The sequence below is a fragment of the Macrobrachium rosenbergii genome, chromosome 51 (genome assembly GCF_040412425.1).
Source record: "Macrobrachium rosenbergii isolate ZJJX-2024 chromosome 51, ASM4041242v1, whole genome shotgun sequence".
Lineage (NCBI taxonomy): Eukaryota > Metazoa > Arthropoda > Malacostraca > Decapoda > Palaemonidae > Macrobrachium > Macrobrachium rosenbergii.
In genome coordinates this window covers 52,560,490-52,587,134 of record NC_089791.1, presented here as the reverse complement: position 1 = coordinate 52,587,134, position 26,645 = coordinate 52,560,490, and the positions used below count along the sequence as shown (strand labels likewise).

General features: G+C 39.9%; 1 long non-coding RNA gene across 1 annotated transcript in view; it reads left to right on the top strand.

Moving 5' to 3' along the window:
• Nucleotides 1–22,158, top strand: part of LOC136833553 (uncharacterized) — a 33,261-nt gene extending 11,103 nt beyond the window's left edge. Inside the window, exons 2-3 of the long non-coding RNA XR_010851503.1 lie at nucleotides 10,522–10,702; nucleotides 22,095–22,158. This is a non-coding gene — a long non-coding RNA (uncharacterized lncRNA). The remainder of the gene's footprint in view (nucleotides 1–10,521; nucleotides 10,703–22,094) is intronic.
• Nucleotides 22,159–26,645: the final 4,487 nt, after the last annotated feature.

Here is a 26,645-nt window from a genome sequence, read left to right as displayed (position 1 = left end):
TGGCATAGAGGCCACTCTCAGGAAAAAATGCAGCAAAATACCATGTGAACTGTCACTTGTTGTTTAACAACACTAAACTGGACCGTGCAAGAAAGCGACAATCCAATGACCAGACCAGCAACACTGAGACTAGTCGTGCAAAACTGCACCGAACCAGTCATGACAATGAAGTTTGCATTTTCTGTGAAAGTGGCACCTGCATCTGATCTCAGACAGGCTAGTACTAAGGGCCTTGACTTGAAATTGCGTGAATGTGCAGAGATACTTAGTGATGGCAAGCTCCTTGCTAAGTTGACTGGTGGGGATGTCATTGCACAGGAGTTTAAGTATCACCATGCCTGTCTTTGTGCCTCTACAACAGAAAAGGTCCTACCTGAGGAGCCTTGAGAAAGACCAAGGTAGCACTGAGTCAGAATCAGATGTGTATCCACTAGTTCTGTCAGAACTGATGACATACATTGTTGAAAACAACCTTTGTTCAGATGATCCAGTCACATTTCGGCTGGCAGATATTTGCCACCTCTACCAACAACAACGTCTGGAACAATTGGGTGTAGAGTCACCAAGTGTAAATTCCACGAGACTCAAGACAAACTTCTGGCAGAAATTCCAGAACTTGAGGCTCATAAATCTGGCAGAGATGTATTACTTGCATTTCAAAGGATGTGGGAAAAGCACTTGCTCAATCATCTGATCTTTCAGAGGCAGTTATCATTGCTAAAGCAGCAAATATTCTCAGAAAGTCTATACTTGATCATCAGTCACGGTTTGATGGCACATTTTCTGAGGCTTGTGTATGAAATTCTGTGCCTCCTCTCCTGCTCCAGTTTGTAGGGATGGTTGAGCATGGGGCTGACATCAAGTCACAGTTACGATTTGGAGCATCAAAGTCAGACCAGGCCATTGCACAGCTCATGCAGTTCAACTGCTACTCCCGATACAAAGAGGGAGCAACAACTCATAGACACTCCAAAGACAGAGAAACACCATTCCCAGTCTACATGGGACTCTCAGTCTATGCCAAAACCAGGAAGAGAAACCTGGTTGAAATGCTACATCAGTATGGCCTCAGTATCTCTTATGACAGAGTACTGGAGGTCTCTGCACAGTTAGGAGATGCCACAGTTAGCAAATATGTGGAGGAGGGTGTGGTCTCCCCCCCAGTACTGCGAAAGGTTGTTCACCACTGCAGTGATGGACAACATCGACCACAACCCATCTGCAACTACTGCCACTACCTCCTTCCATGGAACTAGCATCTCCATATTTCAGCACCCCACCAAGGAGAACACTGGACAGGAAAGACAGCAACTAAAGTTTGCACCTGAGAAAGTGAGGTCGGTGCCTGAATTGCCGGACACATTCACAAACATCTCACCAGCTTCCTTTCAAACAAAGAACCCTGTGCCACCAAACACTGCAATACCAAAGCCACCCACAGATATCTTGGGGCCACAGCTTGCACTGGAGTATCAGTGGCTAGACAAGGTCATAGTCACCCAGGAAATAGATGATGCAGTGAATCTGACGTGGTCAGCTCATCACGCTTCAATGAAGAGAAGCCCAGAATTTGAAGTAACCATAACTCATTGCTTCCTCTCCTGCGTGATCAGGCTCATTCTGTTGCTACGATCAAACACGTGATGCAGAAAGTGCAGGATGTCACTGATTTTCTGAACCCTGGCCAGATACCCATAATCACAGCTGATCAGCCAATCTATGCCGTAGCAAAGCAGGTGCAGTGGCAGTGGCCTGATCAGTATGGCGAAGACAAGTATCTGGTAATGTTTGGTGGTCTGCACATTGAGATGGCAGCAATGACATCTCTTGGTACTCTTCTTCATGGCAGTGGTTGGACAGGAGCTCTGGTGGAGGCAGGAGTTGCTTCATCTGGAACTGCAGAATCCTTCCTGTCAGCTGCAAGTGTAACCAGGACACGGCAGATGCACCAGGTTACAGCCTCTAGTTTGTACAAACTCCTGAGGACAGCATACACTGACTACTGTGCTGAGAAAGCAAACAACAATGAGCAGGCATTAGAGTTTGAGGAGTGGTGTGACCTTCGAAGACAGCAGAGTCCACAGTTCCACTTCTGGCACATGGTGTTGTCTATGGAACTTGTGATATTCCTACTGATCAGGTCCTTCCGTGAGGCCAATTTTGTCCTCTACTGCCAGGCATTGCATGAGCTGATACCCTACTTCTTTTCCAACAATAATACAAACTATGCTCGTTGGCTGCCCTATTCACCTCAGGGACATGCTTACCTAGAGTTCACACCCAGAGTTGCACAAGGAGTTCAAGGCTGGCAACTTTGTTGTGCACAAGACCAGTCGCCAGTTCTCAGCAATGGCTCTTGACCAAGCTCATGAGCAGACCAATGCCTTTATAAAGGCTGATGGCGGACCATTGGGCTGACTGAAGATCCGTCAGCACTCAGAAGATGGATGGTGGCTGGCCCAGAGATCATCCGCTTAGTGTCTGCATGAAACAGAGGTTCAAAGTAAGGAGTCTAATGAGCAGACAACACACCATGAACAAACACCTCATGCGCAGAAGACATTCTTGAGAGAGTCAGCAAGCTGTCATTGGCTTTGCAACACTTGGGAAGTCCTTTTCAGGAAGAGAGCCAGGATCTGTATTCCATTGACAACAAAGACATTGCCCACCCCAGCTCAGCAGAACTTCTACAGACACACCTTGACAGAGGCCGCACTAAATTTCAGAAGTTTTCAGACTCTTTGGCAAACAATGCAGTCTCCTTCTATGAGCCGATAAAGAAGAACAGAACTGACTTCTTCAGGCAAGAAGCTGCTCCTGTAGAACAGTCAAAGCAGAAACTTCTGAAGGAGGATTGCCAGCTTTTCTCAAAGCTATTTATATCCTGTCAGAGCCGTGAATGTGATCTGCAGGAATTCTTCCAGCACGAGAATCAAACATTCCCAGCTTCCCTTAGTGAGGGTGGTAGGCTGTACACATGTCAGAAGTCTCAGCTGACCTCGGTCCTGGAGAGTCATGTTACACTAGAAGACAAAAGAACCAAAGACCGATGTCCTCATTGTAGATGGATCAGCTTTGGTCCATGCCTTGCCACCAAAGAAAGGAAAGACCTTTGAGGGCTATGCACTGCGACTTCTTGCCTGTGATACAATCCTAGCAGCAAGTACACATCATCACATCTTGTATTTGATGTATACAATACATCCAGCCTCAAAGCTGAGACCAGGCTCCAACGTGGTCAAGGAGGAAGGCGCAAGGTGACAGACAAGAACACAATTCCATCCAACTGGCGCAATTTCCTAAGACACGATGCCAACAAGACAGAGTTGTTCCAGTTCCTGGCAGACAAAGTTGCCCAGATGTCTGCCACAAATGTTGTCATTACCACGAAAGGGTCTGCTGTCCTCAGCACTCATGAGGCTAGTCTTCAGGGACTGGAAAAGTGCTCTCATGAGGAAGCTGACACCCCATCTTTCTCCATGCCAAATATGCCACAGAACATGGAGCCAAGACCATCACGGTTAAAGCAAATGACACAGATGTTCTTGTCGTTGCAGTCAGTGCTTTCTCCACTCTCCACAATCTAGGGCTAGAGAAGCTATGGGTGGCATTTGGCCAAGGCCAGAGCCTGCGCTGGATTGCTGTGCATGACCTGTGCAACTCTGGGCCAGGAGAAGGTGAATGGCATGCTCTTCTTCCATGCGTTCACAGGCTGTGATACAGTGTCAGCCTTCGGGCAAGGGCAAGAAGACCGCCTGGCAGACATGGAACATCTTTCAGAGGCCCTCACTGTGTTCTCAAACTGAGTCACTACCCTCTCAGAGTGGAAGAGAGTGACCTGAAGGTCCTGGAGAGGTTTGTCATACTTATGTATGAAAGATCCAGCACTGCTGGCACTGTGGATGAGGCTAGACTTGATATGTTTGCCAGAAAACAAAAGGGCATATGAGGCCATTCCACCAACCAGGGGAGCTCTCCTCCAACACACCAAGCGTGCTGCGTACCAGGCTGGTTGTGTGTGTGGGGCAGGCCACCCAGTGTCAGCCACAGCCAGAGAACCCTGCTGAGTGGGGATGGCAAAAGTCTGGTGAAGCATGGCAAGTCCTCTGGACAACCAACTCGCCCTTAGCCAAGAGTTGCCAACAGCTTACCAAATGTGGATGCAAAGCAGGCTGTCGGGAAAGGTGCAAGTGCTACAAGCTGGGTCTTCCTGCACAGCTCTGTGCACTTGCAAATGTGAAGTCTAGATAAATATTGCCCTCTCTTCAGTAGATAATCTAGCAGAGCATCCAACGTGTCATGCTATGCCTACCTTCTTATCCTCGATTTTTTCAAAGGTGTAGGTTGAGAGACCTAAACATAGATTGTTGCGTTTAGTCCGTATTTCTCTTCTTTTCTTTTTATGGTTACAGTCTTAGACACAATGTTGTATGTGACCATACCATTACTATTTCAGTTGAAAATAGCATATTAGTTAAACTGTCTGATCACATGAATATACCATTAAATAAAAACAGTTGGTCTCTATGTCTGCTAGCGCTGTGGATAAAAAAACTTTTATGGCAACCATTTTGTACGCCATCTTGGTTACAATTCATTTAGTAAGGGTTTTCAATAAAATGTGTGGTATGGAACATTTTTATAACCTAAAAGTCGAGGTTTAAAAAAAAAAAACTGGCATATTCCATCAATAGATGCTCCCAAACCAGTGAATCTCAACATAGATGGGCCATTTTTGAAAAATAGCCGCCATCTTGGATTTTCAGGTGGCCAGCGCCCTTTCTAAGAGAGCGTAGTCTTAGGAATGTTTGTGCCAAATTTCATGCTTGTTTCACTATCTGAACGATTTTTTTACAGCAATCTGCTGCACTAACTCATTACCTCAAAGATATGCCCTCGAGAAGGACTCATATCGCCCTGTGCATGTCTCGTCGTTACCTCGGTTCCCTTTCAAAATTCCTGCATAGGTTATTTTACCAAAGAATGTACTTTAATTATTTAAAAAAAGAGCCTCTCCAACATTCATGATACAGTTAACACAGACAGTTCGCCTGACACAATAATACTAGAACATATTAACAGGAAAAACGTGAACCACGAACTCTGCCGCCTGCTTACCCACTCCCCCTCGCTTATCCAGAACATTATGAAGGATTGTCGAGAAAAAAAAAAACGGATCCAGTTTTTTCACGACACTACTATTCGCAGATTTTTCAAAAGAAGAAATTGAAAAAAATGAAGGAATTTACTAAAAAATATCAGGTAGTACAGGTACTTAAACGAACACAAGCAAATGAGAAATAGAAGAGCAAACGAAGGGAGGCGTTTCAAAGTAAAATTCCGACCAATACTACTACTGTATTATTACTTTTGATTGACGTCAACGAGTGAATGGCCTTAATATTTGTTAAATATATCGCAGTTCTTTCACATTGGCAATTGATATACGCCAGAAATGTCATGGCAGTGGAAACTTTCAGCCAGGATCGTCACTCCGAGAGGAAGAGGTCTAGAAGGCTCAGGCGGGGCTTGAGTGTTGTTACGACAGACCAATTTCCCACAAGTTCAGTTTTCTGATGGGCCCCCAGGGTAACTGTATGGTAGGCCTAAGGTCTTTTGGTTTTGTTACTGTAAAAAAGCTGCCCTAGGTACAATATTGTGTATTTGTTTGTAGTTTAATAGATTCAAGTCTGAGCCTAGAGGCTTTGCCATGATAGGCTACAGGCAGACTAGCTGTGTTGAATTGACCTTATTAATATTCTGTGATTCAGAGCTATTAATATTCTGTAGATAATTCAGAATTAATATTCTGTAGGATAATCCTAGAGCCCTGACCCTCACTCTACACTTACTTCTATGGGGCCCATAGGCAACCCCCTCTCCTGCCTAGGTCACCATGGCCAAGGTTAGCTTGTGCTGACGAAAAATTGACCTTATTATGGCATCATCATCCTGTATCTCGATATTATTCGCCATAGTTTAGAGTTATAAACAAAAACAGTAAATCTACCTATTAATGATAATGTGGATATCGGTAGTACTCCTTTTAGAGCCTATTGTTATATTCTGTAGGATAATCTCAGACAGTCAGGGCAGCATTAATATTCTGGCTTGGGATAATTTAGCTCAGATTGTTATCTATTTTGCCAAATATCATAAAACTGTGGATAACAAAAATATCAGATAGCAAAACCTGATATTCAAAACTGCATCTCCTCCTAATGCACCGATCTCAATGAAACAAAAGCAAACTAACCGATAAATTGTCTACAAAACAAAGAGAGTTTTTTTTCATTTTGGAAAAGGAATTTTTTTCAAAATCAATCAACCCCCATTAAAGAAAAAAAATTGAAAAACCTCTCCTGTTCTAATATAGTAATATCTGTCACCCACGCAAATTTGAGCTCTTAGTTTGCAAGATTATGGAGGAGATGCATTTTGAAAAAAATTTTTTTGGGGTTCTAATGGAGGGCGGAAGACGAAATTATGGTTACATTTTCTATAAAAACCCAGGCACAAAATTTGAAACTGATTCATTAAAAAAAAACACGGTTAGTTAGCCGAAATATGCCTGAGGCCGATATTCAAAACTAAAGTTATCCATTCAAACTGCATTCTCCACGAATGCAATGAAACAAAAAGCAAATGAAAGCTAAATAAATTGAGAGTTTTTTTTCATTTTGTCCCTATGAAAATTTTTTTTCAAAAACATGTTTTTCAAAAACGAAAAATTCATTAAAAAAAAAAAAAAGAAAAATTGAAAAAATTTTGTACTTTTGTTCTAATATATAATATCTGTCTACCACGTAAATTTGAGCTCTTAGTTTGCAGAAGTTATGGAGGAGATGCATTTTGAAAATTTTAGGGGTAGGGGTTACTGCCAGCTAATGGGGGCGGAAGACGAAATTGTTACAGTCCTTTGCCCTCATACAAAAATAAACCCAGGCACAAAATTTTTTGAAGCAGTTCATTAAAAACACGGGGAGTTATTAGCGAAAAACGATTTTATCAACGCCTCCTATAAGTCTGCTTGAGTCATATTTTCTCAAATCCAAAGTTACAGCATTCAAACTGCCTCCTCCAACGAATTCACTAAGCCCACGAAATAGTTCTGCAATAAATTGTCTACAAACAAAAGAGAGAATTTTCATTTTGTCCTATGTTATTTCAAAATCAACAAGTTTTTCAAAAGTAATATTTTAAAAAAAAAAAGAAAAAATTGAAAAAAACGCCTCTTTTACTTTGTAATATAATACTGTAATTGACATTTTTGAAAAACTACACAATACCGAAGACGAATTTGGGCCAGTCCGCTGGTATCATATAGTCAAAAATAAACCCAGGTCAAAACTGATTCATTAAAACCACGTCCCGAAAACGTATTAAGTCTGTTCTCAGAAATCCAGACTAAAATAACATAGAAGAATTTAAAGTAATCCTTTTACGGTGTTACCAATTGGCTTTGACGAAGATCAACCTCCAGGCTATGGACCCTCCTGAAGGTCTCTACAGACTCCAGGCAAATATGATGTGGTAAACGTCAATTGTACAGCTCACCGCATGTGAAATATAAGGTACTGACACTGATTCTTTTTGTACCCAGACATCAAATTTCAGACACAGCCTTTTTTTTTTTTTTCATTTCCAATGCATGTCAACAAGTATGTGAATTCACAGCTAGCACTATTTTCCCTATGGTTATATAAATATGGTTCCTTTTATGTATTGGTACAATTCGTAACCTGTCTGATTTGAACTGTTTCTTTTTTTTACTGCTTATGTGTGATAGGTTAGCAGTGCCATCAATGACAGCGCGCTCGACTTGCTTCTCGGGCTGGTCAACGTAACTACTCTGCAGCATTATAACGGTAGACCTAATAAGCTCAACAGTCATAAAATTTTCAAATAGGAATATGAATTACAACAAGTTTTCTTTGAATGCTGAAGTTTTACTGCTGTTCAGCTGCCTTATGTTTGTAAAATGATTTATAGGCCTAAAGTAATCTAAGCCCTCTAAGATGTAATCTCTGTTACTAAAGATTTTTTTGTTGAGTTTACCTGTTCTTTGAAGACTAAAAAGATGATGATGATTTAAATTATATGGAGATGATGTTAATATAAATATCTGTTAGTATTAATATCAAGACCTAAAGGAACTTGTTTTTACCAGCTTAAAATATTTTCTTGAAAGTCCTTCTGCTTGCTTTTGGTGTATAATTTATTCATTCATAAGGTACGGTACTTGGAGAGTGCAAGAATGTAGATAACTTCACTTGTTTTCTGGCCAGAAATTGTTCATATAGAGATGTGAATGCTAGAGTGTAATGCATTTATAGTAATGAAATCTAACAAACCTAGGCCTAAGAAACGAAATCTTGCCTTTAACAAAAAGAATAATTGCATAGGCAAATATTGCTAGTAAGCCATAATTGTTGGCGTGGTTAAAAATATAACTTGAATCGTTTTATTTTTATGAAAATCCAAATATTCCAATAACAAATATAAAATAAATGGTTTCAAGATAATTTCATTGTCACTACTCATTTATAGACCCGTGTTACACTAGATGGTTATGTTGCACCACCACTCAATGGTTGAATCTGCACGCCGCTCACCTGTGTTGATATCGGGTGGATGTTCTATTTTTGTATTTACAGATTTCAGCATTGAGGCATAAAAACAATCAAATAGGACTATTCCAGATTTTATGGTTGCATTGAAAGCTTAATATTAATGCTATGGCAGATTTTTCTTTTTTTTTTTTTTTTTATTTAACATTTGAAGTGAGGTTTGATGACTTTTTTTGTCAGATGCGCCGATGAGTGAACGAAAGTTTTGAAAATGTTTCGTAACTGATTTTCAAAATTTGGCTGTATGATATTTTCTTACAGTTTTGAAATATATGACAATTTTTCACTCTTATGGAACATATGGCCTTACTACATAGAATAATCATGTTTTTACATTGAAATAAAAGAGAAAAATATAGAGCATGTTAGGTTGCCAGTTAAATGAATTTTGAATAAATCCTATGCAACCATGTCATGTCACTGGGGGCATAGTTACCATAGTTCCTTGTTGGATGAGTCGGTAGAGTTGTTGGCTAGCACTCTACTGAGGTCGGATTCAGTCTCCGGCCCGCCAATGAAGAATTAGAGAATTTATTTCTGGTGATAGAAATTCATTTCTGGCTATAATGTGGTTCGATTCTACAATAAACTGTAGGTCCTGTTGCTTTAGGTAACCAATTGGTTCTTAGCCCGTAAAATAAGTCTAATCCTTGGCCCAGCCTTAGGAGAGCTGTTAATCAGCTCAGTGGTCTGGTTAAACTAAGATACTTAACTTTTTTGTACAATACCAGGTTGGGGGATCCAGGCTGGCCAGACCAGGACACAGAACTTAAGGATAGATTCTAACCTCTAGGTTAGAATGTATCCTTGTCAAAATATGTCTTTGATCTGCTTACAAGTTGGTTGTGACCTGTGGAACTAACATGGACAACTTTTGCATACTTTGTCTAGGATAATACCAAAAATAATCATAGTCTGATTGGTTGACTGGTTCACTAGCCCAGACTCAAAGTGTACAGCTTGGATATTGGTATTGATCATAAATACAACAAACTCATCCACATAGTGAAAATTATTAGACTGCTAAAAGCTGAACTTATGAAGTCTGCCCAGAGCAAAACAACACATTTTGTCTTATTTGGAATGTTCTGCCACATTTTCATCAAACCCTAGGCTAGTAGCTATCACCAGATGAAATGAATCAGTGGTTACTCCTTGTAGCAATATCTAACCCAAATAGCACTGAACACAGGAAGGTGGTAATCACTGAATCATTAGGAGTGTTGATTTTCTTTCTGTGCATAGAAATTTTTCTCTTTACCATGTGGCACTGGTCTTACTTTGAAACGGGGTGATAGAATTTGGTGAGTTTTAGGAAGCTATACGTGATGAAGGCTGAAAATCTGCATTGTAAGTTTTCCGTGTTTTTACCTGCCAGTTGAGTAAAACAGGTCCGTGCATCTGGGTTATCACTTGTTTGGTATCAGGATTGCATTTTTAACGTTGGTGGACCACAGTGGAGTAAGTAATTACAGGACATCACTGGCTATACAGTCCTATGAATAGCTGATCCCCTCCTCCTCAAGTAGGGTAGTGAGAGAAAAGTAACTTTTTGCTTTTATTCGCACATTATGATACACAAAGCGGTGTATCATGAGTCTGATACACCAAAGCTTGGTGTATCATAAATACTTGTTACATTGTAGCAATGATGTAAGTACAGTATAGTAATTAATATTCATTATATTGGACATTCATTTTGACCAAATGGTAAGAAAGGTTTGGTGCAATATCATTGTAATATACCTGAAATAGTTTATTTGGAAGTGTGAATGTTCTTTTTGGTGTCATTTGATTCTGTATTGTTATTTATGTGAATAGGTTTGAATTATTATGAATTTAACAGAAAATAAAAAGTAATATATTCATTATTATTGTCATCACTTTACAGGTTAGGAGATGTCATGCAACTGTCTATATTCTGTGCAATGCAAAAATTTTGCTGAGGAGTAGCTACTGAACATGGGGATAATGGTGACCTCAACATGCACAGAAAGATGAAATGACAGAAATAAATGATTTTGAACATGGAAACAGATCTGGATCTGGATCAGAACACAAAATTCATGATGGTATGTATCTGTAGTTTTTATATATATAGCACCTGTATATATCTATTGATTATAATTTTGCTGTATATTGGTCTTTTTAATCTTGACACACTTATATAAGGCTACCTTTACAAAGTATGTGAATGAGGATTTCCTCTTACAGATATGAAAGTAGGCATGTATCCATTTACTAGTATTGCACACACTATTATGCTACCATTACACAATCAATACATGAGGGTTTTTCATCCCATAGATTTGGATGTTGCTCCTCATATCATCCTTTTCCCCCTTCCTCCAGGTGAGATGGTGGTTATGCCACTGGTTGACAGAGCGTCAGGGTCAGTGTTTTTAAAGTCATAGATTTCTTGAGCAGGAATTTCATTGCTGAAAAGCTAAATAAAGCTTTGTGGGACGTGGGGTTGAAGCTGATGGGCGTGAGTGACAGGTCAGCCTTCCTGTGTGATTTTTACTTAGTCAGTTTGCAGTGCAGCTGATTCAGTGGTTCCCTAAACATCATTCATCTTACCAGCAGTGGAAAAAGTTAAGTATACCTTAGTTTAACCAGACTACTGAGCTGATTAACAGCTCTAGGGCTGGCCGGAAGGATTAGATTTATTTTCGTGGCTAAGAACCAGTTGGTTACCCCCAGCAATGGGACCTACAGCTTATTGTGGAATCCGAACCACATTATAGTAAGAAATTAATTTCTATCACCAGAAATAAATTCCTCTTATTCTTCACTGGCCAGTTGGAGATTCGAACTCGCGGCCAGCAGAGTGCTAGCTGAGAACGGAACCCATTCACCCAAGGAAGAACTACCAGTAGTGGAAATGTTTCAGATTCAATCCTAATTGTAGTGCTTGCTTTTCAGGAGATGCATCTCATCAGATTGATGAGTTTTGTAAGTCATCTGTCTATCACCAGTTGACCAACCTTGCTCTTCTTTACTGGAGATAGAGAGAACAGTATCACTGATGGTTGTGTAGTCTGTATCTTGATGGTGTCTAGGATGAAGTTAGATTTGTTATCCTGTGATTGCCAGATTTCAAGAATACTGTATTGCACAATACTGTATGCACTTTTGCTGATACAGTACAGTACTCTATGTAATACAAGATATCTCAAATAATTTCTTTCATTTAGATTGTGTTGGAAAACATGATGGTTGACAGGCCAAAAACTACTATTATTGTTCTGGAATTCATACAAAAAATAATGGGAGCATTCCATGCTGTATGAAAAATGTGCTGAATATTAATGCTTTATACACTTGTAAGAGAGACTGTACAGTGCAATACTTGAGTTTTGTATTATTTTCAGTTGTATTGCACATGGCTATTAATTGTGCTGTGTGCGGTGTAAAAGTGCTTGTTTCTTTATGTTGTTATTGTTTGATCAGTTGCTGTGGGCACAGTATTGAACCACATATACTATACTTAGATTGTTGGCAATGTTGAGGTACCTGGTATAAGGTTGCTTGGGTTTGACTTTGTATTGTAGTGCCTGAATCTGCAAATTTTCCTTTTTGTTTACTGTGGGTTTATAACCTTAAATGACTAAATATATTTACAATATTTATTGCTCATTTTTTCATATTGTTAAGAGTAATTAACTTGTCAGAATCCATTACATAGTTTATTTGGTTGTGTGAGTATCTGTGTTATTATTTGTGATGGTTGTGTTGGCTTATATGTGATGATTAATGTCCATATACTGGTTTGTCACCACATAACATTGTTCTCAAATCCTTGGCTTTGGTATAACCTTTGTACATTGATCAGGATGTGCTCGGGTGCTTTTTTGTGGTTTGGGTTGTGTTAGAGAGGCTAGTTAGAGTGCATCTCACCTCATCATCTTGGATTGGTACACATTTAGCGTGTAAACATAGTGCAAGAGTCAGTGAACCCCTTGAAGTAGGCAGAGGTTTTGCCTATTACTAACTTATGCTTAAGTAGTTTCAGTAACCATTTGAGATTTTGGTTTGTCTTCCCTTAACTGCTGCACCAATATAAAAGAAATATGAGGGGTTTTCTGTAAATGGAACTGAACCTATTGAGTTATTTCTAGGTTTTGAAAAAAAATTTGTGATTAAAGCTTAAATGTTGTACTGGAGAACTGGTAGCAAGTGTTTTAATGAATTAAAACCTGGGAAGTTTCAGTATTACCTCTGTGGATTAATTTGTGTGAGACTGGGTATAAATGTGAATTTTATTGTGCTCAATTCTAAATAATCAGTTGTTTCCTTAAGAGTTGTATATTACAGTACCAGCAGTACTTTTTGATGACTGCATAGAATGTAGTTTTTAAATGAACCTTACCTCTCCATTATATAGCTTTTACTTCCACACCAGTGGGAGTTTGACAGATTGAAACAAAAACCTAGAACATTTGGTTTTCTATGAATATCTTTTTACTATCCATCTACTTCCCCCATTCCCCACCAGGGGACCGATAATGCAAACACAATACATTCGGTTTTTTCTGTTGTTTGTTATTTTATTTTTAATATTCGTTCGGTACGATCCTGTAAGGTAAAAGTCGCTGTAATAGGCATTATTCCAATTTTATTACCCTCATGATAAGTTTTGCTGAGGGAAAAGGTATGATTGGATAACTATATGAATCATAATTGAACGAAATGCGGTAATTGATCGTGAACAAAGAGAGCTTGTTAGGTTGTAGAAACAACTAGAGAGGACAATACTAGTAAGACTTGAGTTAAAGGGATGCATGTCTTGTCTGGTTTCCCATTAAGTAACTCTTTGATCTGTTAGTCCAAATGAGCTTTCCATCCATTCAGGGCATTAGATTTGATAGGATGGAGTAATTTTTTAATATTGTTAGTTTTTTATTCTTATCCTCCCAAGAATTTCAGTAAGTTCGGGTTGTTTCCCTCGTTGGAGGAAGGGTCAGTGCCCCCACTTTTTATGGCCTTGTCTTAGGCAAATCCTGTCTCACTCCTTCGTGGTTTGAAGTGACAGGGAACCAGGACAGGCCAAAAAGTGGTGTGGATCTGTGCCCGTTGTCCCCTTCCTTTGTTCAGTCTGGTATGGTACCAGGTCCGGCATTAGTGGCGTAAGGAATTTGTATTCGTGTAGGAATAAATTTTGAACTGCCTTAGCTTATAAGGCATATTTTTATATACAGTGTATATATATATTATATATTCATTCTAGCTCCAGAATTCGTTCTCTGATAGGATCCCTCGGGTAAGAATAAGAGGAATCTCCTGGTGCTTCTTCCCTCTGTAAAATTACTGTATCGGATTGGCTCGGTAGCAGCGATGCTTCATCTCTTTCTGGTAGTATTGTATCTGCCTTGTCGAGGAAAGTTACCTTTTGCTTCAGTTCCCTGTAGCTAAGGATCATTTGTGTTTTATGGCAAGTATAAGTATCAGTTAGGTTCTAGTGAGAACCCTAGACTGTCTTTGGTTTTCCTGTGTATTGTGGATTTTTTCGCCCAGGGTGATATGCGCTTTGCAGTTCTGATCCACCAGTAGCATGCGTTTAGCGCTAATTTGTGCATTTTGCCTCAATGCTGCATTCTTGCGCATGCATGTTTTTTGCTTATCTGTACACCTATTGCTTGCCCACCTATGGCTTGTACGCTTATTGCATGTGTGCCTGTCGTGCATGTGTGTTTTTTCGCTTGCGTGCCTATTGCTTGTACGCCTATGGCTTTTGTGCCTTTCGTGTGGGTGCCCATGGGTTATGCAGCTATCGCTTGTGTGTCTATGGCTTTTATGTCTTTCAAGTGACTTGTAATCTTATCGCGTGTACGTCTAAGCCTTGAATGCCTCCAGCATGCACACCTATGACTTGCGCTTGTACCGCCTGCGCGCCTTTAGTTTGCGCTCCTACGCCAGTGCGCCTATTGCCTGTACACCTATCACTTGTGTGCCTTTCACTTGCTCATCTGCCGATTGCGCACTCATGCTTTTTGGTCCTATGGCCTATGCAAGTGTCTCCTCCTCAACTTTGCCTGTGTATAGAGAAGCTTGGCTTGCACTATCATTTTTGGCTTCTTTTTAAGTAACAGGTGGTGGCTGTTAGTAGTGTCAACATTTTGTTTCAAGGATTTTGACTCCTTTTCCACCCAGGGAAGTCCTATCGGTAAACAGTTGGTAACTGTTCTTTTTTTTTTTTTTTTCGATTCCCCCCATGGTTTAGGAATGTTCTCGTTATCATGAGATTTTCCTGATCAGAATTTAGAACGTTTGGTTGAGCCATCAGGTTTACAACCGAATTATCTTCCTTTTGAGTCTGAGTGAGTGCTTTTGTCAGCGGTGGTTAAAGAGAGGTTTTTAACCCTTAGTGGAGCTCTTCAGGAGTTAGTTCAGTGCAGCCAACTGCTGCTCTTCTGCCATCGAATGTGGTAGTCTTTGCCCCGGACTCTCTGGCGTATGTTCGGTAAAGACTTATCCTGCCTCTTCTGTGGCAGGAAGGCAATTGCTTGTTCTTCTGTTGATTGATGAAATAGGTGTCTGATGTACAACCAGTGTATAAATGGGTGCAATTTCCTTTTTGAAGAGGTTAATTGCTGTCTGTAAGGAGAGGTTAATGTATGATTTTGTGGAAATAGAACTTTCATTTGGGCTGTGGCTTGTCTAGATTCAAGGCTTTGATGCAGTTCATGTAAAGGGAGCCTCCCTTAACATATTTCCTTCTTGCCACCATATTTGGAGAAAGAGAACTACTTCATAATCTAAGGGTCTCTTTCCAAATATGGTATGGGGGTAGCATTGGGGAAGGACTATTCCCTGCGCAGGTTTTTTCATTTTGGAGTTAAAGATATTCTCATTTTTCAGGGTTTCTTGTGGAGAAGTTTCGCCTTTATTTGCGCCGTTTATCGCCTCTGATCACTTTTAAGAGGCTGTCAGATCTTATGAGTTCTTTTTAGCAAAGCAGAGGCATTCTCATAGAGGTCATATGATTTTGGGAAGTTTCTGACCTGGCAAGAATCAAGCTTGGGTTCTTTCCTGTTACCTGAACATGGTCAACAGGTGGTGTCATCGTATTCAATGTTAATTTAAGCTGTCTTGGAAAGAAAGATCCAGTTCTTTAGATGTCTCAGTGCAGGTCTGAGGCACGATCATGGGAAATCTAGGATTTCGGGAGTTTAACTGGTATTGGTGGAGGTCTGTTACACCTATAATCCCAAAGTTTTAGCAATCAGAGGATCTTCAAGTGATATGTATGTCAAGTAAAGCATAGCAATGCCATCAGACAATCGGTCATATTCCCCCTTCTTTAGGTATATATATATATATAAATTGTAGTAAAGGGCAGGAATTACTCTGGAGATTCACACTTTCCTTTTTTCTTTACGTTTTGTGATTCATAATCACATCATCAGGAATTCTGTGGAAAATCAAATAAATTAATAAAAGTACTGGATCGGCTAAAACTGAATTCGTTAAAACATTAGTCATTAAAAATCTATAAAGGCTGTTCAAAATTACACACACAAGAGCACACTTAAATACATACACACAAAGCTTAAAATCATGTTACAATGAGTTTGACTCATGGTTACAGAAGAGCACGTTAAAAATAGCAAAATCACAAAACCTCCAAATAAATGACAAAAGAATAAAAAATTGTCTAATTTTAAGAAAAATTTTTCAAAAAGAATGGAGAGACAAGCAAAGACAGTAATGTGTGTATTAAAAAGCAGAAGACGCTCACTTTACAATGTAAATGACTTTTGTTTTTAACAGTAAAAGAAAAATATATACAGAAAAACAAAACAAAAATCAGAGTAAAATAGTAATGATTATGTAAAAACAGTGGAATTGAGGCAGTTTATGTTTTAATGAGGAACCCTCAGTTTAATATTTAAAGACTCAAGTATCTTCCAGTTTGACCTGGTTCTGTCTTGCCCAACTTTAAAATCATCATAATTTATCTGTGTTTTTGCACTTGGTGGCATGATTTCTTATGCAGGATAGCTAATGGATTGGAGGGTTGACATCCAGTTCTAACTCACCCCCTTATGAGAGTCGGCTCTAACCCTGAGAAGCTGCCTGGTGGATCCAACATATGTTCCCAGGGCTAGTTTTCTTTCTGGGACAATTTTATTCATAAACAACACCAGATGACATCAAAGGGCAGAGCCGATCTTTAAACAAGTGGTAAGAGAGTGATTGCCTTTGGATTTTTTGGGATGAGTTTTATGTCACTTTATGCCTTCAAAGTACTTCTGAACGATCCTAATGAAATCCTTCTAAAGCTATCATCATGTAAAATGGGAAACGGCATATATAGGGAGTTTAGGAACATTAAAAGTTTACTGTAGGGCTGAATGATTTGTTCAGTAGTCTGGAAAGAATTCTATAGAAAGTTTTGTGTGGAAAGCAATTATTATTAAAGTATTGTTGCAGGAAGGATTTCTTTGAAAAAGGCCCAACTAGAAGTGAGAGTTAAACCACGGTGTATGAGTGTGGACAGTTAAGTTTGAAATTAAAAAAGCAGGAGCTATAAAGTTTTGACCCAAGACCAAGTAACGTTCTTTTTCTAAAAACAGTAGTATTGAAACGGTAATTTTTCTTTGAAAATCAAAATATCTAAAAAGGCCAGTTTAGAATCCTGTTCCTTCTCCAAGGTAAAAGTGATGCTGCTATGACAGGCATTGGCAAAACCAAGAAATCGGTTGGAATTGGTTTCATGTTTAAAAAGAGCAAACGTATCATCTACGTATCGAGAGTAAAAAAGAGGGCGATAGGCCAAGGGGCATTCTTCAAGGATGTGCTCCTCCAGGGAGCACATAAAAATGTTTGCATATATATATATACAGTACTGTGTATCTTGGGAAACTTGATGGATTTAGTTTTTGCCTCCAAAGCTGTTTGAGTCTTTAGTAAAAGCCTCTTGAAGCAATCAAACCCTCTCTTGGTAGCTCTAGGACCTGTGATATGGTAAGAGAATTACAAGTATTGCACAATACTGACTTTTGCATTGAAGATACAGTACTAGTCTTTTGGTCCTGACCTAGGTTGAGAACAACATATCTATTTTGAGGTTTGTCTCTCTCAGGGTTATTAGATGCAGACTGGGCATTATTTAAAGATAATGAGTTTGACACACTTATGCCATATAGGGCAATTAGAGTGTACTTGAATAGAGCAAGCCTCTTAGAGACATTAATCATTTTATGTTTCAGAGGAGAGAACACTACTATGTCTAATTACTCTGCCCCCTCTTTTGTCCGATTAACACACACAACCTCATACTGCTGGAGGTAATTATTCATAAAAATTTTAGTGGATGTACTCGGTCACTGAGATAAGTAATAGTAATGGAAGGTACTCGACATCCAATGGCTGGCTGTAGACAGTGGGCTGTGAGGATCCCCTGTTATGGACCTGTTTGAGATTAAAGCTAGTTTTCTTTTTACCAATTTTTGGTTTACCAGTGCAAGGTCCTCTAACTTAGACAGGAACACCAAGCTGTTCCCTGTGTAGGTTTAGACAATAATGCCTTTCCTACTCTAGCTAGATTTTAGGAAGTCATCTCTTGGCGTTGATTACCCCAGGTAACCAGGGAAGGCTTGGTTTCCAGTTTCATTCAGTGGTGGACACAAGCAACCAAGAGATGAAAAATTTTCATCACAATCCCACAAGCTACAGATGACTGCATGGTATGGTCCATGGTTCTGGTGAACTCAAGGCAGGATCTTGCAGTGATGCCATTATCAGTGCTGGGAAAGAAACTACTAATTGATTCTTCCAACACTAGTGGTCAGGGGTAAGTCATGGTCCCATGTTAAAGGGTTTTTTTCACCACCGATGCCTCAGTAAGCAACATGGTTAGGTTTCCGTTATTTCTCAGACATGAAGAAACTTCTTGTAGCAGCTTTTAAGGCAGAGGGCCATGTTGGCTTTGACTACAGGCTTGTTTGAGAACAAAGAAAACTAGATATTTTTCAAAGTGTTAAGGTGGAGTTTCCCAGTTCTTTGCTACGTACTTTACCTTGGAATCTGTATGCGGTTCTTCAGTTCATTATTTTGTCGACCTTTGAACCGTTTAGAACTAGCTCGTTGTAAAGAAGTTTCTAGGGAAACTTCACAGTAGCCTTAGACACAGCTATTGGCTGATGCCTGTTACCACCAATTCCTTGTGTTATTTTTAACTGGACTCGAGCAGGCTCCAGAGAATTGATCCTTACATTAAGACCAAAGGTTTGTTCGTTATGAAAAATACAAATTGATTTGAAATTTTTCATGTTTTGTGTATGCAGTTCGAAGAAAAATGTGAAAATGTATTATTGTATTTTGTTTACATGGTTGTATTGCGTATGTATTTTGATTGGGTATTGGCTGATACTCAGTTGTGTAATTGCAGTACCAGTAATGTGCTGATAGTCAATTTTTGTCTCATTTTGATAATTTCTATCCTAGTCTGTTAGTTGTCATGACCTGTGATTATTTTTTTCCTGTGAATAGGTTGGTGATATGCCCAATTTTTGTTTACTGGTTAAGAGATCAGACCAAAAGTGTCATGCCAAAAGGCTCTTGTCCTATAGCACTAACTCATATCTATATCCCACCTGTGTGTCTGAGATTTGCATCTTCTCTCATGCTCCTCCATTCTTTTTTCCATTAAATCACTCAATTAAAAAATGATTCTCTTTACAATTGTATGTATTCGAATACAAATGACCTCCCACCTCATTTCATAGTCTTCCTTAGCATTAGTTGGCTGGGCCCCACCTCATAATTCTGATTTGCCCTACAATCATGCCTCTCCTTCAAGTTTTACACTTAAGCACTGTACAGTGAGATGGTGTTGTCCTGTAACTTTCACTCTTCATTTCTCTTTTAAATGCTTGCCACAACACCCTAATATCTCTACGTTGGGTCCAAAGAGCTCTTACATTCTGTATTCCAACTTCTTCAGCTGTCCTGTCTTAGCTGTTGTTCACCTTACCTGTTAGTAGTCTCTTCTGGAACTATGTAAACTATCAGTTGTGTTTTTTCACGAATTAACAATGATATCCCCTTTCTAGTCATAATGACCACTTCTTATAACTCATTCATCTAGTCTAAATCAATGTACTTAAGTTAGTTATAAATGATTTGTTTAATCAGACCTCTGAACCCTTTTAGGGTTCTTCTCGGGCTGGGAATCAATCAATGTACTTAAAATCATCACTACTGTATATATATATTGTATGTAAATTATTGTACATATAAAAATTGCATATAGATATGAGTATCCACAATTAAGCTATAAATGACCTTCAGTATCCAATTCAAATTTTCATACATTTTCTGTATTCCCAAATGCTGAGTTACAAATGTTGTTTAATATCCAATTCACTCTACCTGGGGAATAACATTACACCCAAGGGGAAATTGTAAATAATAAGCACATTGTTACCAGTGGGATCAATGGTAAAAAAACAGCACTGAACTTCATTTCTCAATAAGCTGGGAATTTGAATTCCACTGGTGATTAAGTGCTTGTCAGTTATAATTTCCACTTGGGAGCATGTTATTCCTGAGGTAGAGTGAATTGGATATTAAATGATATTTTTAGCTTTATATTTGTGAGCAGAAAAATGTCAGTGTACAAGACAAAATTTCATAGATATTGTTATATATACAACAGGACTTTGTGGCTAGTTTTTGTACAAAACTCATCCTATCTTATTTTATCGTGCTCCAGAGTTTTCATTCTATATACTTATATTTTGTGTATAGTAAGTAAACCATATTAGTGCCACTGATTATTTGATATCACAGGATGATAAATATTTTTTATAAGCAGTTTAATATACAATAGAGAGAGGAAATAAAAACCACCAAAATAACTTGACAAAGCTTTAATTTTTTGATGTATTTTAAATTTGGGATGGTTACTGGCAGTAATGAGGAAAAAAAAAAATCCACCCTTGGTGCCAGCATTGCAATGCCCTGAGGAGGGAGTGTCCTCAGCAGAGGTATAAAACCATTCAGTTACCAACTCTGAAGCTGACTCAAAAAGACTGCTCTTGCCAGCTATTGACTGCCACTGTTTGTTGACCCTGTATCCAGCAGTATTCTGTTTGTTGACCTAGGAAAAAAAATTAGAATCAGTATGTACCTTACAAAAAACCTATTATGTCTTTTATCACCAAAATTGTGGCTTGAAACATGGTGTGGAATACCCTTGAACATAATGGCCAAAAATATTTCCAGCCATTCTCAATGAGCAACATGGGAAAACCCATTTCAACATTCTGCTTCATTTTCATTGAGATTTCAAAACCATGAGCTTCTCTCATGTCTTCTTATAGAAAATGAGTTATTCAACTCTCACAGAAAACTGAGGAACTATAGGCAAAAGATGATAACTATGGAAAATACATTTTAAAAGTATCAGACATCTGACATTGACCTTGTACCTGATGGAATTCTTAAATGAGAGCTGTCAATGATAATATACTCTTGTACATACTGCTTTACATCTATTTCTTGATCATTACAGAAAAATTAATACAGAGAATTGACTTAAATCTTTTCAATATGGAGTTGACAAAAAACTTATTATATTTAAGGGGTACACACAGTTTGTTCCCTAGCATCTTCCAAGATTTTACCATCAAATTTGATATAAATATGCCAATACTGGTAAGAAAACTTAAGAATATGCTGTGTTCATAACCATGTAATGAACACAACTTCAAATTTGCTATAGGCATTGGCTATTTGATGTAAAATTTCTTGGCAATAAGCTAAAATCTGTCATACTTACAGATGCTGTGACATCCCACCTCATGTAGAAATGCTCTATGGTGGTGACTTCAAATTCTCTGATTACCTTAAGACAGCAGAAATTTTAAAACTCAAAACTATCAATTTTCACAGGATAGTCTTATTAGATTTTGTTCCTTCAAATACCTTTGCCTAACTTTTATCATGTAAATCTGATGAGACAATGTGTTTAATCACAACTTGTAAAACTCCACACTCTATGATCAGAGGGGCATTTTTTAACCTCACAAGCACTTAGAATGTTAACGGTCAGATCTTGGATGATTAATTTTTACATTTTTGCTGCTTAATGATCAGAGGGGCATTTTTTGACTTCAGAAGCACTTGGAATGTTACTGGTCAGATCTTGGACCATTAATTTTTACATTTTTGCTGCTTAATTTAAATTTTGCTGCAAAATCACTTTTACACTGCATGCAAACATAAAAGACACCAAAATATTTAGTGGTTATAAGCTGAATTTTTGTAACAATTTAATTATTTTAAAATTGTTAAAACTTATAAATGTATATGCTTAATTTGGTGCTATTCCCACTGTACATGAATTTTTGTCCACAAGATTTATTTTCAAAATATGGATTATTTATTTATATTTTCAGATATCTACAAGTAAACCAAGCAAAAGCCAATTAACTTTATTGTACTGTCTTTCAGATGACAAGTCATCCTCCAGTCTTTGATATAACAAAAACAGTTAAATTACACCAAGACGCACAGTCCTCCCAAAAGCTTTGGTTTGTTGTCTTTAAAATGCCTAAATCGTCATATGGCTCAGCACCGGTCGGAGACATGCAAAGCTAATGTCCTCCTGCCCTGTTCTTCCTCCCCCAGCAGGACAGCAGGTTGGACTAACATTGGCCTTCAATGTACACTCGGCAAGAAAAGTGAAGATACAGTTTTTTAAAATCTTCGGACATATATTGCTCAATAATGCGACATCTGGCAACTTTAGAAAGGGGAGGAGTCAGTCTTGGTGTGTTGGTTTTCTGCTGACCTCCTATAACTTTCAATCATATTCTACGATTCTCACATCATTGATACTTAAATGCAGTAGTAAGCTTTACACAGTATTCGTTCAAGTTGTAATTTGCAGCGACAGTTCTGAGCAAACAAACATTTTTCGACTTTACCAATTAACCTTACACAAATGAAATTTATGACACACAATGAACGGAATGTTAAATTTGCAATGTCCAACTACTAAACGGAACAATAAAGGAACGAATGCAATTACGATGAGAGCTGGATGCTGAGATAGTGAAGAGAGAGAGTTAAGACTTTGACAGTGAGAGAGAGAGGAAGAGAGATGCTGTTATGTAAGCCAGGCTATATGTAGAGCTACTCATTTCATTATTTTTTTGTTTTTTAGAGATTGAGCGACTGAGTATAGTATGAGCGGAGAGAGAGAGAGAGAGAGAGAGAGAGAGAGAGAGAGAAACTATGGCAACGCAGAGAGAAGGCTCAACGTCAAGAAACAGCAGGAAGTGTCCACAATCATAGAGAAACGCTCTTGCAGATTTAAATAGACATCACCAGTTGTGGTCAAACTGTAGCTGTCACAACATTTACTGCCATTTATTCCAGCTGACTTTTACCGTGAAATACAAATATGAATGTGTGAAAATTAAAGAAATTATCACTACCTTGTCATGATGATGCAATAATAAGCCTGTCCATAACGGAAAACTTAGTAAATTTGCCGTTCTGATAAAGAGTACTACACCGAGATATCCACACACTATCTTTTAGATCTCTATGAGCGAAGTCATCTGAGAAATTCTGATTATCCCGGACATGCATCCCAATTTTTAGTATCTGAACGTTTTTGTTTTGTAGATTTAACATATATGATATAATTTGCATTGTATTTTCATATTCTAGAGTAAATTTACCGATTATTGTGTTTTTTGTAAGAAAAAAATTAAAATTCGATGAACGAAATCTCAAGAAAACTGTATCTTCACTTTTCTTGCCGAGTGTACACGTGGACCACCAGGCCACTTTAGGTGGTGTGGTATCCCTTACAAAATCCATCTCATTGCCAGTTAAGGAGAAAAATCTGCCTAATTCCTATGGGTAAATGTTCAGCACCCGATTTGGAACATTCCTTCGGGTGTTTTGGAGCTAGGTTGTCTTCTCAAATTTTTCCACCTTCAACAGCTACAGTTTTGTACTGACTACTAGAACAGTAGTGCAAGACTAAGATAGCAGTTTCAAACTGCTCACCAAATACAAGGCTATAAAAATTCCTTTTTGTACATGCAACTTACCCAGCAGATATATACTTAGCTATAGTCTCCGGCGTTCCTGACAGAAATTCAAATTTCGCTGCACACGCGACAGGTAGGTCAGGTGATCTACCATTACCGCTGGGTGGCGGAATAGGAACCATTCCCGTTTTCTAATCAGATTTTCTCTGTCGCTGGTTCTGCAACATCTGTTGTTAGTTCCTCCTGCTGATTTTCATTTTTCGCTCGCTGAGGATTATTTTGGACTGACCTTTTGGTGACGTATTGGATCTTTGGCTTGGCATACGCTTTTGTGGATTGTTTTGACTTTGGCTTTGGATTTTCTTTAAGATGTCGATCAGAATGTTGCACCTGTTTTCATGTGTGTATTAGGACCTGAGTGTAAGGTGAGACTACTGAAAGCCGCAGATCCTCACACTGTATGTATGAAGTGTAGGAGAATGACTGCTCTTTGGAGAACACTTGTAATGAATGAAAATCTTACTGATCAAGAATGGAAGGCTTTGAAGTGCTTATGTATGTAGCTGGAGAAGGACAGAGCTAGGAAGGCTTCTTCTAGGAGCTCAAGTAGGTCTTCTAAAGAGGTGATTTAGATCCTAACATCTTCCAGTTTCTCCTGTCACTCCTTTGATTTCAGCTCCTTCACCCTCCGTCGAACCTGTGGATTCGTCGTCGGAGATGGCTGCCATGAAAGCCACGATCCGCAGGGATGCAATTGCAGATGCGTGCAATGGAGGAGAAAAAGTGGAAGTGATAGTGATTTGTGCAGTGTCCCCAGTGTAGTGGAGGGGGCGTCTGCCCGGCCCGATCGCTCCTAGGCTAGACCTCTTCCAAACTCCCAGACCCAGTGGAGGAGGAATGTCGACAGCCGCAAAGGGGATGAAGAGCATTCCCAACGGTCAGGTGTCCCTTTGGCAGCTCCTGTTGACGTGTCCCAGGCTGCCTTGGATCGCCATAGAAAAGGGATCCTAAAGAAGTGTTTCTTCTTCTGTTTGCGTCTTCCTAAGCGCGGTGGAGTTCAGGAGTCGTGCCCTTGGAAGAGGACCTGGAAGGCACCTAGAGGAGACGCTGTGGATTCCAGCCCTGAGCGCTTCCCAGAAGGTTCTCCGTGGTGAAGAAGAGAGCTGAAGATCCTCCTCTTCTTCTTCTGAGTCCACAAGCAGATCCTGCAGTCCCACTTTCTGCTCTTGCTGGCTCTTTGGCTAAGAGTTCTTTGCGTAGGAAGGATGTTTCTCTTCCCATCAAGTCCTCCAAGAAACATCCTTCTCCCAACAAGCGCCCTTCAGTTTGCAATCGCTCTTCTCGGGACTCCCTTCTCCTGATAGGATTCCTTCTTCTTCGAGGCGCTCATCTCCTGTTAAGCGCCCCTCCAGTAGCAGGCGCTCCCCCTCTTCTCAGGCTCTCTCTCCTTGCAGGCGCTTCTCTGCTAGGCGCTCTTCCTGGAAGAGGCGCCTCTCCTTCCAGGCGCGTCTTCGTTGTCGGGTCTTTTCTGGTTAGAGGCCTCTCCGGACAAGCGATCTTCTGCTTCGTTCTTCTTCACATAGCTCCTCCCAGCCTCCTTCCTGCTGGTAGGCGCCCTCTCCTGGTAAGGCGCCTTTCTTCAGTTAGGGGCTCTTCTCCTGTCAGCGCTAGACTTCTTGCAGGCGCTTCTCCCCTGATAGGCGCTCTTCATTGGTCAGAGGCTCCTCTCCTGCCAAGTGCCCTTCTTCATCCAAGCATTCTCCTCCTCGTACGGGCCTGGAAGTGTTGTCGGAGGATGAGTCCCCCAAGGATGTCAGTTTGTCGGACTATAAGAGGTTGGCGTCTCTACTTGTTCAGGAGTTTGGAGAATCCCTCAAACCTGCTTCTCCTCCTTCTCCTGGTTCTATGCTTTTGAGCACGAAGACCCTCTAAATCCTCCTCCCCAGGTGAAGATGCGTCCACGATCTCAATGAAGAAGGCATTTAAGGGATTGGAGAGTAGCTTCAATCGAAGAAGGATGCTGGCAAGACAGTTTTTTTCTCCTTGCCTCCTTCCAGGCTCTCTGGCAGAGCTGGAATATGGTATGAGACCAAGGAACCGATGGGGTTGGCTCTCCTCATCTGCTGGCTCAGACTTCTTCCATGGTCGATTCTTCAGAAGGCTCTCTCTTAATTCGGCCAAGGCTTCTTGGGGTTTGTGTGAGCTGGATCATTTCCTCAAGGGCCTTTTCCGTGTCCTGTAGTCTTTAACTTCATGGACTGGTCTCTGGGAGCCTTAGCGAAGAGAAGCGTTGGAAGAAGACTCTGTCAGTCTGGAAGACCTCAGCAGCGTGTTGTCTTGCCTGGACAAGGCTGTCAGGACTGCTCTACGGAGATCGCTTCCCTGTTTTGGTACTGGGTTGCTGAAGAAGAGATCCGTCTTCAGTGCCTTCCTATCAAAATCTGTTTCTCCTCCCAGAGGTCCTCCTCTTGTATGCTCCTCTTTCAAACCATCTGTTTCCGCAAGAGACAGTTAAGGAGATTTCTCGATCATTGTCAGAGAAAGCTTCCCAGGATCTTCTTGCTCAAGTCCTCGAAAAGGATGGGACCTGCACTGCCCGATGGCAAGAAGGAGAAGGCTCCCTTTCAGGAGCCCTTTCGAGATCCAGGTCTTTCAGAAGGCGTAGACCTGAGAGAAGAGGGGAAACCTTCAGGACTCCCAGTCCAGGAAGTCCAAGTGAGATTCAAGTCCTCCAGATGCCAGCAGGTGCCAGACTTCTGAACCTGGGCCGAGGTCTGGGCACAGAAGGGGGCGGATGACTGGTCCCTCTCCATTCTGAGGAAGGTTACTCTCATCCCCTTCAGGGAAAAACTCCCTTGACAACAACCCAAGGAGTTATCGGCAAGATACAAGGACCCTGTTCGAAGACAAGCCCTTCTGCTAGCTGTTGATCAAATGCTGGCAAAAGCAGCCATAGAACTGGTTCAAGATCTGCATTCTCCGAGGGGTTTTACAA